The sequence below is a fragment of the Chanos chanos genome, chromosome 1 (assembly GCF_902362185.1).
Source record: "Chanos chanos chromosome 1, fChaCha1.1, whole genome shotgun sequence".
Classification (NCBI taxonomy): Eukaryota; Metazoa; Chordata; class Actinopteri; order Gonorynchiformes; family Chanidae; genus Chanos; species Chanos chanos.
Window position 1 is genome coordinate 28,458,831 of NC_044495.1, and position 13,380 is coordinate 28,472,210.

At 45.0% G+C, this 13,380-nt stretch overlaps 1 protein-coding gene across 2 annotated transcripts in view; it reads right to left on the minus strand.

Annotated features, from left to right (window-relative positions):
• Positions 1-13,380, minus strand: part of plxna4 (plexin A4) — a 195,959-nt gene that overhangs the window by 124,952 nt on the left and 57,627 nt on the right. The window lies entirely within an intron of this gene.

The following is a 13,380-nucleotide window of genomic DNA, read 5'->3' on the forward strand; positions in this document are numbered from 1 at the left end:
ATAAGATCGAGGCATCAGGAAGAGACAGCGGGATAGGTAGAGAGAGAGAGGATGTGACCCAGACAGGAGACTCTGGTTCATTAGTCACTGTGTGGACAGTCCATCTGTAGCTAGCCAACAGGGTCATGTAGACAGAGAGACAGACTGAGAAAGACAGAAGGTGAAGGTAAGGCTGATGGCAGGACGAACATAAAGAGAAAGGAGGGGTGAAGAGATACAGAGGAGTAAAAAAGAGAGGTGCATGCACGTGAGTTTGTGTATGTGTTTCTATATGTGAACAAATGTGCCAGTGAATGAGCAAAAGTGAGAGAGAGAGAGAGAGAGAGAGAGAGAGAGAGAGAGAGAGAGAGAAATCATTCTGAGTTGAACATTTATTGCTCAAGACCCAAAATGGCTCCCGGCGTGGCGTTAGGTCCCGGCTGGCGGAGGGAGAGAGGCTGCGAACAGACAGCAGATGCTGCGACGTTCTGTGGACAGCTGCACGCTGTTCAACTCTGCGCAGCGCCAGAGGGAACACAGCCTGAGCCCCGAAGTCAGCCCACACTGACAGGTGTCTGCACTGCCTCACCTCTGTCACTGTACGGCAGGGCAGAGCCGCAGACGGCAGACGCCCATTTACAGAGCGGGAGATCTGCCACACTGAGAAAAATGAGTCTCCAGAGAACACTAGCTTCTTAAACTGTGTTCTCTGTCTGTCTGTCTCTCTCTCACTCTCTTTCTCTCTCTCTCTCTCTCTCTCTTGCTCTCTGACACACACACACACACACACACTCACACTCACACACGCATGCGCACAAACAGTGTTGCCTGGGTAACATGCGATTGTAGCATTCCGCGGCGGGCTGCCTTTCTGCATTGCTGGAGAAAGCGGTGCATCGCCTTGGGTTAAAGAGATGTGTTTCATTACTCAAGATCAAGGCCCAAAGGAGTTTCTCCCTTCTCCCAATCGTACTGGCTCCTCATAGGACTGTGCTGACTGACCGCTAAAAACCCCCCTCAACCCCCACCCCCCCACACACTCCCCCACTGCAGTGCGCACCATCAGCACCTCATACCACTGCTCCAGTATAAATATGCTGGCTTGTTTATCGGGCCCTCTCTCTGGGGACGTATCTCCGAACCAATCTGCCTGGCTGGAAGATGAGGGAAGCTCAGGGAATAATGAATTGAAAGCTGGGTGGAGTGTTTATCTGAAAGCTCCAGATTTCAGCTGTTGTTCTGCTTCTCGTCCAATCACCTGCACCGGCTCGGTGTGCGCGTACGTGCTTTATTAATCAATGTCCAGAATAATAAGGCCCTGCGTGGCCAGTAATTGCTGGTTTCTGTGATGGTTTTACTGATCCCCAGGACCTTCAGAGGACAAAAGCTTTTTATGTCCTTTTATGGTCATACAGGAAGGAGGACTGGTCTTGACCCACACTGGCAAGGACCTGCTTTGCAGCAGTGGATATTGGAGAAGCACCGCTGAAGACTTTCATACGCTTTATGTTGCCATCTGGTTTCAGAAAAAGTAAGAGTATCTGAATTTGCTTGTTTTCTGTGGAGAGGTCATCAGCTGTCATTCACCCTTCATTGAGAAATGATACAAATCTTGGGTTAAAAAAGCAAGTAAGAAAGATTATTGTTGACTCCTTCCACACTGTTCCACTAACTCTGCTCAGGAAAACATTACTGGCCCATCAGAGGAAGAGCGTCCTTGCATCTAAACAATTTCTTTTTACCAAACATTTCACTGAACTCAGCAAAAATAGACTGTGATTGCAGTTCTGGCATTCTCATCTACGAGCACAACACACTAACTAATTTAATTTTATAACCAACACATTTACTATGACAAATCCCGTATGTCTGTTGTCTGTTGTGGTCTATCTGCTTTTTAACTGCTGTCGTTGAACGTAAAATACCTTCTATGTGACATATTATGTGTGATGTCTCAAGGCCAAACATACCTGAACAGATTCTTTACAAATACAATACATTTCACACAGCCTTCTGATTCAGAAGGGCACACTATTGTGCAAAACCGAAATCCGAGAAAAATAAGAAACAAAGACAGTCAGACCCTAATCTTAACAGGTGCAACAGCATCACACCGTCAGTTTCACTTGCCTGATTTTATGGAAAGGAAGATCAAAGACAAGTTCTTTTTCTTTTTTTTTTTCGCGCAGTCTGTTGCGTTGATCCCTGCATTGGCGAAATATTAGCATAAATGCTGCCCATGCTTGCGAAAAACGATCTTAAAGAAATGGCTTTTAGAAGACTCTGATCTCTGCCCCCCAGGTCTGAGTTCAGCGCCAGAGGAGTGGAGTGTGTTGAAGAGTCTTTCCACTACGGCCCTCCAACACACAATGCCCCTGAGTGCCCTCCGCAGGCGCTTACAGAAACAGCCCATAAGGGGGGAGAGGAGTGTGATAAAAAGGGCATCACCGTTCTGTCATAACATCGTTTAATGTGCTCCAGCGCTGCGGCGACCTCAGGTTCACATCTCTAATGGATGAGCTTTGGGAAAGGAGAGCCAGGGGCCGGTAAAAAGCACAGGAAGCCATCTCCAGGTCTGAGGGATGATCCTCCATAACCGAGAACGCCTTTAATGTTGGGCCCAAGTTTCTACAACCTGTCTACGGCGTCGGAGAGGGTCACACGTGGCCGACAGGACGGCTAGCGATGTGCCGACGGTGAAAAAAGATGGACAGATTTGAACGTGGTTTATCCGTTGGTATAAACAGACGTCATCTTTACCACATGTCCTTTGTCTCAGAGGGGTCAGGAAGTGCTGTTTCTTCCCTGTTTATAGCAGCACTGAGCCCTGTGTGTAAACGCGGCTGAGTTTAAAGCTGATGAGAGACAGGAGGGATTTGATCACCAAGGAGACTTTAGAAAAGAGAGGTTCATGATTTGAAGCTTGTTCTGACACACACGCGCACACACAGGCACACACACGCACACACATATACGCACGCACGCACGTACACAAACATGCATGCATGGACACACTCAAGCCCACAAATACAGGCATTTACAGCAAACCAAATGCAAAAACTACTGCCAAACTAGAAAATCTTTTTGAAAAGGACATTTAGGGTAAAAATGAATACATGCGATATGAGAGCTAATATAAAACACAGTAAAAGAGAAAACACACAAAGTCATCCAGCTCCTCTCAATCATCAACATAGCCCTCTCCTCACATACCCTCCATAATGTCCCATGTCAACTTATTCACTTAAACAGGTCCAACAGATTTGATCACACAGAGTCAAGCAGGACACTAACCAGCCGCAGCATTTACTGATACATCTGGTCAGCATGACAAAACACAGAGGCAGGCCAATTCTGCTGCACAAACACGTCAGCACATCCATCCAAAGAGATCATCCTCCATCAGACTCTGACTTAGATGTCCATTGATCAGCCATTGTATGACTCACCCTAGACCAGGCAGTGAGTGTGTGGAGAGGAGAACCATAAAGCCACTAGAGGAACAGGATACCCCAGGGATTAAACCTCTACTCCAGACTCCACCATGGAGCTGTATGAGAGGGTTACAGCATCCCTAAAAGTCCATCTGCTCTAGCCAGTGCAGAATGTGTCCCTTTTTACAAGAGTCTTTTCAGTACAAGGGTGGGGGGATTGGCTGTGGGGGACTTTATGGAAGTTATTTAATAACCCACTGTTATTTTTGATACTGCACTTTGTAAGACTTTGAGTCTTAAAACAATAAAACAGTTCTTCACAAAAGACAAATCTGTTTCAAATAAGAATTCGTTCGAATGGGTTATCAAACTCAATACCCACTGGGTGCTTTGTCAGGAAAGCTGCTATTCACATACACATGCGCGCGCGTGCACAAACACACAGACACACACACACACGTACGCACGCACACACAGGCTTCTTTAGCAAATGACTGTGAGAAGCAGAGAAACCAAGAGGAGAAATTATGGAAACGAGGTTCAGAATCCAACAGATGGGCAGCATTAGGCAGAGCGCGGGCTGACATTTCCGTGCCTAGAGATGGCATGAATATGAGCTGCCAGAGAAAGAAGAGGTATTAAATAAACAATGGAGGAGGGAAAAAAGAGAGAAGAATTAAAAATCCCGACGGTTTGATTTCAGAAAGCTAAACTGTTTTAGCTAAGAGTTTTTCCCCCATTGATTTTAGAGAGGGCTGTAACACACTTACCACAGCTGTGGCCAAACTAATTACCTGTAGAATTCTGCATCATTACTTCACCCCAAATGATGATTACACCTAAAATGGTGGTAATTACCTGTCAATTGGATATAATTGACAATAACAACAGTAGCAAGTGCACAGATGAGAGAGCAGGAGACATGTCAAGAGTTCTCCAGACAGACTTGACAGGTAGACATGCTGGCAGAGGGGAATAAATGGACCAGAGGTTTCATTCTGCTGTTTTTTTTCTCTCTTTTTACCTATCAGTCTCTCTCTTCTGTCTTCCCCTCTCGCTCCCTCCCTTTCTCCCTCCCTCTCTCTGACTCTCTTTTTGACTTTCTGAACAATTCCCCCTCTGCTTGTGTCTGTGTCTGTTGCTTCTTTCTTTCTTTCTTTTCTTTTTTTTTTTTTTGATCCTACTTTTTGCTTGCATTGCCTCTTTTTCAGTCTGTAGCACAACAGGATTCCACACTATCACTTCCCTCCCTTTAATTGGGGTATTAATCTTCTTAATTCTGTTTCTTTCTCTTCCTCCTAAGTCCCTCACATCTACACGCACACACACACACACACACACACACACACACTCTCTCTCTCTCTCCCTCTCTCTCTCTTCTCTCTCTGTCTCTTTCTCGCTCTGGCCTGTGACAGCTCCCACTGCGTGGTGTAGTAGGCTTGGCGAGCCCCTCCTTCTTCTCTCCCACAATCTGTTAGCCCCTTCTCCTGCTCCATTATTTATTGATCAGAGCGAGGCCAGCCTGTCCAGGGGCCACGGGACCTTTCCATGAAAGATATTTAAGACACTACTTCTCATTCTTAAAGACGGCCCTCCGAGGACGAGTCTCGTGGTGGTGGGCTGCCCGGAGCGTGGAGAGAGACGTGGCGTTTATGAAATATGAAAGTCTCACCGATACGGCCGTCAAGGACCTGAGGCGTGGGGGGGGGCGGGGGGAGAGGGGGGGGGGGGCGCTGGGTACGAGAGAGGAATGTGTTTAATGCGACATGCAGAGGAGTCTGAAACCACAGGCCCTGAAGTGGTACAAAACAAAACTCTTACAAACGAGTGTAGACTCAAGTTCTTCTAAGGGAGTGTGAATGGATGTTTGTCTGATACGGAGAATGACGTTTCAGCCGCTTTCTCTGATATTCCCATGTATTACCGTGACTGCCAGAAGATCAGCGGGGAGCGAGAGGGAGACAGAGAGGCTTCTCGCTCAACATTACAGAGAGTAACTGCCTCTCCTTCTGTCTCCTGTCAGCACGTAATCCTCAGGCCAGGTAGCAGCAGGCTACTGTACTTTCATTTGGGTTTCAACTGCAACCAGCTAACTGAATGTGGCTATAATTCCACACTGTTGTGATGAACGGATGACAGGGAACGACAGACAGTGTCCTAGGGTTCCACTTAAGTGAATATTGTCACAGTGACAATGATTCAAATACAGTATCACTGTAGTGTATGACTAAGCTAGAAGGATAAGCACTGGGCAGACAGAGAGGACTGTGATAACTCCTCAGTATGGCTGAGGATTAAGCGGTGTATGAGGATGAAGAAAGTGAAGATGGTTTCATTTGAAAGGCGTACAGGTTAAGGTTGTTCTTGATGGCGTGTAAATGATCAATTGGCGATCTTTAAACATCTCGTGTTGATCATCCATCTTAGGAGGCCAGTGAGTGTGGAGCAGTTAAGGCATGGCTGGGTCCTCCCTATGGGCCACACCTACTGCACTACAGCCATGCATCAGCATAGAGAACATAAATCACACTAGCCTACTTACCTCAGCACAGCTACACACACACACACACACACACAGCCAACCTGCATTACTACTGCTGTTACTGCTGCTGACAGATACTGTTTGTGCACTCTCCCCCTCTACAAACAAACACACACACACACACTCCAAGACAAAGACATAATGTAGAGCCACTTGACACAGCAAAGTGTGCACACCTTAGATTGGTAACAACAATTCATAAACAACAACAACAATAGCAACAAAACATAAATGACATCCTGTCAATTCAGAGACTCTATAAGAGAGCTGGAGAAAGGTGAAAGTTTGCAGATGCAGCTGAAAATGAGAGAGAGAGAGGAAGGAGAGAGAGCTACCGCGTGCCATCTGTTGTCTATGACTAAGACGGCCCTTAATTTGGAAGCCAGGATATCTACACTTATGTTCTCCCACTCAATACGCCTCTGCAGGGAAATGAATTTTAATATTAGCATAAACAGGCGGCACAGGCAGGGCTGAATCTGCCACCGTACTTCACAGAGCGAAAAGTGAGCTCACTGCACCTTCCTCAAACTCTCCAGAGACCACACCTCACACACATGGTCAGGCCAAAAAGTTAAAGGAGAGGCTTTCTGAAGTTTACCAACAACGTCTCCATAATTATGGGAGACAGCTGTGGTCACTGCTAATGATACACCTGGGCATCTGTTACACTTGCTCTTCTTTGCAAGAGAGAGTGTGTGTGCAGTTGTGGATATGTGTATGTCTCTCTCTCTCTCTCTCTCTCTGTATGTGCGTGTGTGTATGTGTGTGTGTGTGTGTGTTTGTAAGAAAAAGTATATTAATCATTTCTCATCCTGTTGTCTGTGCTTCAGACTGTAAACTGTTTCTAACTTCTGACACCCAGACTGAGACAAATGTGTGGATACTTTAGAACAGGATAAGGAACATTAGTCTCAAATGACTAGCATTGAGACTAAGAGAGGGAGGGATCATTACAGTATAACACAGGGCATTGAATTAGTGTCTGAAACACAATAACACACTTACTGAGACCATTGTCATTTTCCCAGCATTGATAATCTAATCAGTCTGATTAGTCAACTTAGTCAAACAAACGGAAGAGAATGAAAAGACAGATGAAGAGGTTAGTGTGTGTGTGTGTGTGTGTGTGTGTGTGTGCATGTGTCTGGTATGTGTCTGGTGTGTGTGTCTGTGTCAATGTATATGTATCTGAGTTAGATTTGTTCAGCTCCACTAGTAACAATCTAAATAAAAGAGTAAGGTCAAATGTGTCACACAGACGGATGCATACATTTGGCTAAGACAGGTGTCTTACTCAGGACATTAGCACAAAGTGAAGGGTCTCTAATGTGAGGCCTCAGGCAGGCCCAAGGGGCTGAGAGTGAGAAAAAGAGAGACTGAAAGGAGGGCTGTTTGCATGAGAGAGAAGGAAAGAGAGAGAGAGAGAGAGAGAGAGAGAGAGAGAGAGAGAGAGAGGGAGAGAGAGAGAGAGAGAGGGAGAGAGAGCGGGGCCTGTTGTGAGGCCAGCACTTGACCCTTCTAAATATTAAGTAGAGGTGCCACTATCTTATGCCATCAGTTTCCTTTCCTAATAAAGCACACACACACACACACACACGAACACACACACAACCTGACCCAGCTCTCTCCCCTGCTGTGACTGGTGGCAGTTTTAATTGCTGTGGTCACTCTGTGGACCCCAGGGGGTCAGTTCAATTAAAACGAGTATCTGTGAGACCTCAGAAAGGCCTTTCTTTCTCTCTCTCTCTCTCTCTCTCTCTCTCTCTCTCTCTCTCTTTCTCTTTCTCTGTCTCAGACCAGGCTCATTAGAGCACATGAATTACACAGACACATGACTCTATCACCACACACACGCCACAGTCTCCATCACATCCATTACCCTAAAGACAGAGAAACACACATACACACATTATTTAATGACACATCACAACCAGCAGACACATCTGTAGGAAATTAATCTTACATCACATTAAAGGATATGTACAGTCCGCTTATCTATTATTCACATAGACTACTTGTTTATAAAATGATAGTAAATGATTTTCTTGCTGATATTTTTTTTTGTGATTTTGTATACAACATGTATTAATTTCATACTTATTTGACCTCATTTGCACCAGGAGTGAAAGAGTATGCATGACGAGACAGTGAAATATTAATAGTAACACCTTCTATTTGCTCAACCTCATAAATGGTGCAGTGAAGCACTGAATACTAAAACAAGCTCATGCATGCATAACCTTCTGTGTTTGCATGTGACGGTTCACCCTCAGGCCACGTAAAGCCAATCCTTCCCCCTCACCATTGAGCTTGACCTTTGATCCATGGGGTCGATAGCGTAACTCAGGGTTTGTACGTGTCTAGACCACTTACGGATAAAGCACTAACGCCAAAGGGCCAAATCTATAAGAAGGGGGTTTATTTTAGCATTGCTAAGCAAACTAGTAGGATTTGGGGGCAGTTTCGTCTTTTTTTCTGTTGGAAAAGCTCAATACACATATACTAAGGGCTGATTGGACTGCAATGTCCTTTGTGGTCTGGTTGCTTTGCTATCGTCTGGAGTCTGTGTGGAAGACTTGGCCCATATTTCAGTGTCTGACAGGACCTGACTCAGTCCCTTTACTATTAAAGGAGGAGAGTCCAGCAAGTGTCAATAAATTACCCAATAAAGCCTGAATCAATGAGCAAATTTAATCTGTTTAAAATAGCCCTTTTCCTCTCAGACTAAGCAGGACAGGAATAGTAATGAATAGAGAGGGGAGCGACATAAGTACACTTACATCTGTCTTGTTATGGACTAATCTCTTTTGTATCATTGACTACATTCCTCTTTCCCATCAACTACACGCTTACAGACAAATCAGTTAATAGAATTGACCAAATTTACAATGGGATTATTAGAAGATTCCAGAGGGATTCTATATTACACAAATATTTGAGGGACTGCGCTAGAGATTCGATCATACATAATGTAATGGAAATGCAATTGAAAAGCAATCAACTCTAGAGTTTGTGTTTCCCATATCAGTCATCATATTGTGTGTCATCTGTTGTGTCAACACAAAAGGAAAATTCATGCATAATCCATGTGTGAATCAATAGCTGGAGCCAGACATGCTCTGTTAAGAGTTCTCATCAATCATAACATATTTAACCCCTTCCTGTCTTGGCTTGACCCCAGGCTATCTCAGAAATCCCTGCCTTTCACATCAGTCCCACAAATCCACTGTATGGGTCCGCCTTACGGGTGTGGGCTAGGCGTGTGTGTGAATGTCCCTGTGGATCAGGGAGGGCACTTATAGAAAGCCGTGAAACCTCACTTAACCGGCTCAATACATCCCTCAGAGACGAGACCAATCTGGGTAGGTCACCGAAAAGAGCCTCTCCTTTGGACGTGTGTGCACGTGTGTGTGTATGTGTGTGTGTGTGTGTGTGTGTGTGTGTGCGTGTGTGTGAGAAGTGTGTGTTTGCCTGAGGGAGGCAGTTTGGAACCGTACTGACCCTCCCTAAGGATAAAGCACATCTAGCAGTTCAATATCTCTCCCCAATCCCTATATAAGAGCCCCCCTTAAAAGATGTATGAGTCTATGAGCTGGCTGCGCCACAAGAGACTGGAGGAGAAACACTGGACCCAGCGAGCAAGACCTTATGGGATTAGGGTTAGAAGCTTTTCCTCATCTAACTCATATCCTCTCTCCTTTACTTTCTCCTCTTCTTACACCCCCCCCCCCCCCCCCCACACACACACACACACAAATGCCCCCCCCCCCCCCCGCTTTTTTTTTTTTAGGCTGGCTGGCCTTACAAAGAGCTGTGCACCTATAAATCTTGGCTTCCTGAAGCTCCTTTCTTAGTGGCTATTCCTTTTCAGCACAGACAATAAAAAACCAAACCCAATCCTGTTGGGCTTATGCTGCTGCAGCTGCAGATAGCGCTATAGAGATCTCTCACTGAGACGCGATGTCAATCACGGACATGCGCTGAACGCTTCATATCCAGACTCAATTACGGTCAAGCCATGGGCCTTCTTCTACAGTATCTTAGCCAAAGGTTAAGGGTTCCAGGAGAGCTTTAAAACACTAGGAAGTTGTTTCCTAAGGACGGCACTCGGGCGCAGATAAATCTTTAATGAGCCCAAATGGCTCTTACCCCGAGCCCAAATGCTGAGGGTGGTAAAGGCTTTTAGTTTTCTAGAGTGCAACTAAATGACTGTGGAACAGCACAGGGGATGGATGACAAGGGAGACTGTAGTTACAGCAGATGAAAAGAAAGACTATACTGCCAAAGTGAGGGCCTTAAGACAGAGGCTTCGTTTGGTCACAAACTAACTGCCTTATGATGCTACAGTAAGACATGCAAAGTTGGGAGATGTGAAATAATGACATTTTGAGCAGGGAGGAATTATTATGGTAGTTTTTAAATGCCACGGAATGGAATAATTATTTTCTACGAAAGGTGAAAGGTAAGGATGAGGGAAGATAGGAAGAGTTTACTTGAATGTAATTTGATAAGTAAGACAAGGAAGTGTAAAATAAATGTATTAAACATATGTATTTATATTTAAATATTCAAAATATCTAAATATGCTACATATAAAACAAAGGAAGGAAGGAAGAGAGAGAGAGAGAGAGAGACAGAGAGAGAGAGAGAAAGAGAGAGAGAGAACAGACAAGTCTAATGAAGAAACAGACCCCCTGCTTGCATGCACATTAATCATTAACACACAAAGAAAGACTGAGACAGATAGACTGAAGTCAGTGCCTTACTACCACCTCACATATGCTCTCTCTCTCTCTCTCTCTCTCTCTCTGCATGATGGCTCCATCTAAAAGAATGATCTTTGACTGTTCCTCTCCTTCTTAAGTGCCACCATTACAAGCGCATGCTGCACTTATGGCTTTTACTCCAATCAATTGGTCCAATCAATACGTCATCCTTGGCATGTTTGGAGACAATGCATTAAGGATTGCATACCAAACTGCTCCAAATGAACGGAAGCAGTAAATGTCTGTTGGTTGTTGCGTAGAGCCCAACGACATATTGTACAGCAGGGATACACTGATCCCACCATAGGACGAATGAGATGGGATGTTTTCAGTGCTTATGTTCCACTGCATTTATAAATTGGGTATGCTGCATTAAAATCCCCAGCTTTGCATTATTGAAGAGTCTCCCACTGTGTCTCCAACAGACTGTGATTCCCACACTGAAGACTGATGGTAATCTAAGAGTGGGGTTTAGAAAACACTTCTCATATATCGCATCTTTTGAGACCATGTGCAACGAGACAAAGTGACCCCAGATAAGAGAATTAATTTTGATTTCACACAATGCACTGCACACAAATTACCATCATTAGGCGTTACACAGTTTGGTTTAGCCTATCAAATCAGGGCAAGTTGTTATTTGAGAGACAATGATTCGTTAATTCATTCAATCATTCATTCATTCATGCTTGTTTGTATGATTATGGGTGCACTCATTGGTTGGTTTTACAAGGGTGAGCCATTTTCATGTGCATATGAAACACTACGACTAGAAAAAAAAAAAAGAGATCAGATAATGAGACTAAGAGAGGGAGGGATCATTATTTGATATTTTATTCATTTCAAGTGTGTGTGTGTGTGTGTGTGTGTTTGTGCATGGGCACTTGTGTTTGAGTGAGTACACGCCTGCATGAACAAGAAAATACACACACACTACACACACACACACACACCACACACAAATATGACACTCGCTGCCATGGGCAAGGCCCACTTCAGTGCTAGTAAATAAGGAAGAGATCCCCGGTATAACTCTAACTCACGGTATGTTTTACAAGCTCAAAGCCCTGCTTCTGTTCTGCTGTAATTTAACACAGGCTCTGCACTTTCAGCAGATCAATGATCCCTTATGACCTAAACACTCATTCAATACCTCTCTCCCTCTTTCTCTTCTATTTCTCTCTTTTTTTGTCCCTAACATTCTTTGATTTTCTCTTTCTTCATCTCACTTTTTCCTTTTTTTTTTTTCTTTTTCCCACCTCTGCTTCTGCTGACTAAGGTCTATGTCAGTGTCACATCATACTCCTGTCAGTGTAGGGGTAGCCCCTGAAACCAACACACCCCCAGACATCTGCTCTTTAAAGGGGGGAGTGTGTGTGTGTGTGTGTGTGTGGGGGGGGGGGGGGGGGGGGGGGGGGGGCTGAGGGGGTTGTGATTGATGAACTTGTAAAAAACGCCCGAGGTCAGTGATGTATGAAACCTCATCATTTATTCATAAGAGAGAGAGAGAGAGACAGAGAGAGAGTCGGGGAGATGTTCCATATGATGCCTACGGAGCAGAAGGACCAAAATTACTGGACTGCCCCTTTAAGCACTTCTTAAACAAGCCCCACATCACTGCCTCTTAAGATCCATTAAAACCCATTAATGGTGAATGCCCAACACATGTGCTTGGATAAACCATTTACAGGATGGAGGCAGTTGACAAGCTTGTCATGTCATTGGAAAGCTTGCACTTTTAGAGTAATCTGCGGCCCATTCAGTCATTTTGGCGGGAGGAGGTCCATTGCCTTCACTTAGCTCATTTAAACACTTATGATCTCACAAAAGATGGCATTCCCTCCTTTTCCTGATCCCTATTTACCTAGTCAATTAGCATTCAGGCCTGATGGCAGTGCCGGGGATGCCTGGGTAGGCTGCAGGTGCTGGACTGGGCTAGGCTCTAGTCTCCAGCCTGGCAGGCAAAAGAATTCCCCCTCTCTGTGTCTATGTGTGCGTATGTGAAGAGGTTCAAGATAAACTTGCTTTATAGCCAGAGCACTCTCCAGAGCAATGGAGGGTGAGTGCCAGAGAGAGAGAGAGAGAGAGAGAGAGAGAGAGAGAGAGAGAGAGAGAGAGAGAGAGAGAGAGAGCAATCTTCGAAGAGTGAGATCCCTAAAGAATCTACAGAGAGAGAAAGAGGCAGCACATGTACGTGAAAACACACGTCACCCACTGACCCACACGCACATACCCAGACACACACACACACACACACACACACACACACACACACACACACACACCACTATTCCAACCCATGAGAGTAAAGGCAGAACTTATATAAACCCAAACCTAAAGACAGTTGCAGAGAAATAGTTATGCTTTGTATTCAAGTACACATTAAACAAAAAACTGGCTGCTGTTGTAATTAAACATTGTCCATTGTGGCGTTCCGGCAAATAAAACTCTGGCGTGGGCCCCTTTCTCTGTCTTTAAAGGGGGCCGCAGGTGGTAAAACTGGCAGTAATTGTCCTAATTGTTGGCAGCACTGGCAGCGGACGATGTGTAGCAGCGCTCATTTGGACAAGTGTCAGGAGGAGGAAGCTGGATGGAGGGATAAAAGAGAAAATGGTGGTGGTGTGGGGGAGAGTGAAGGGGGGAGGGGGGGCAGCAG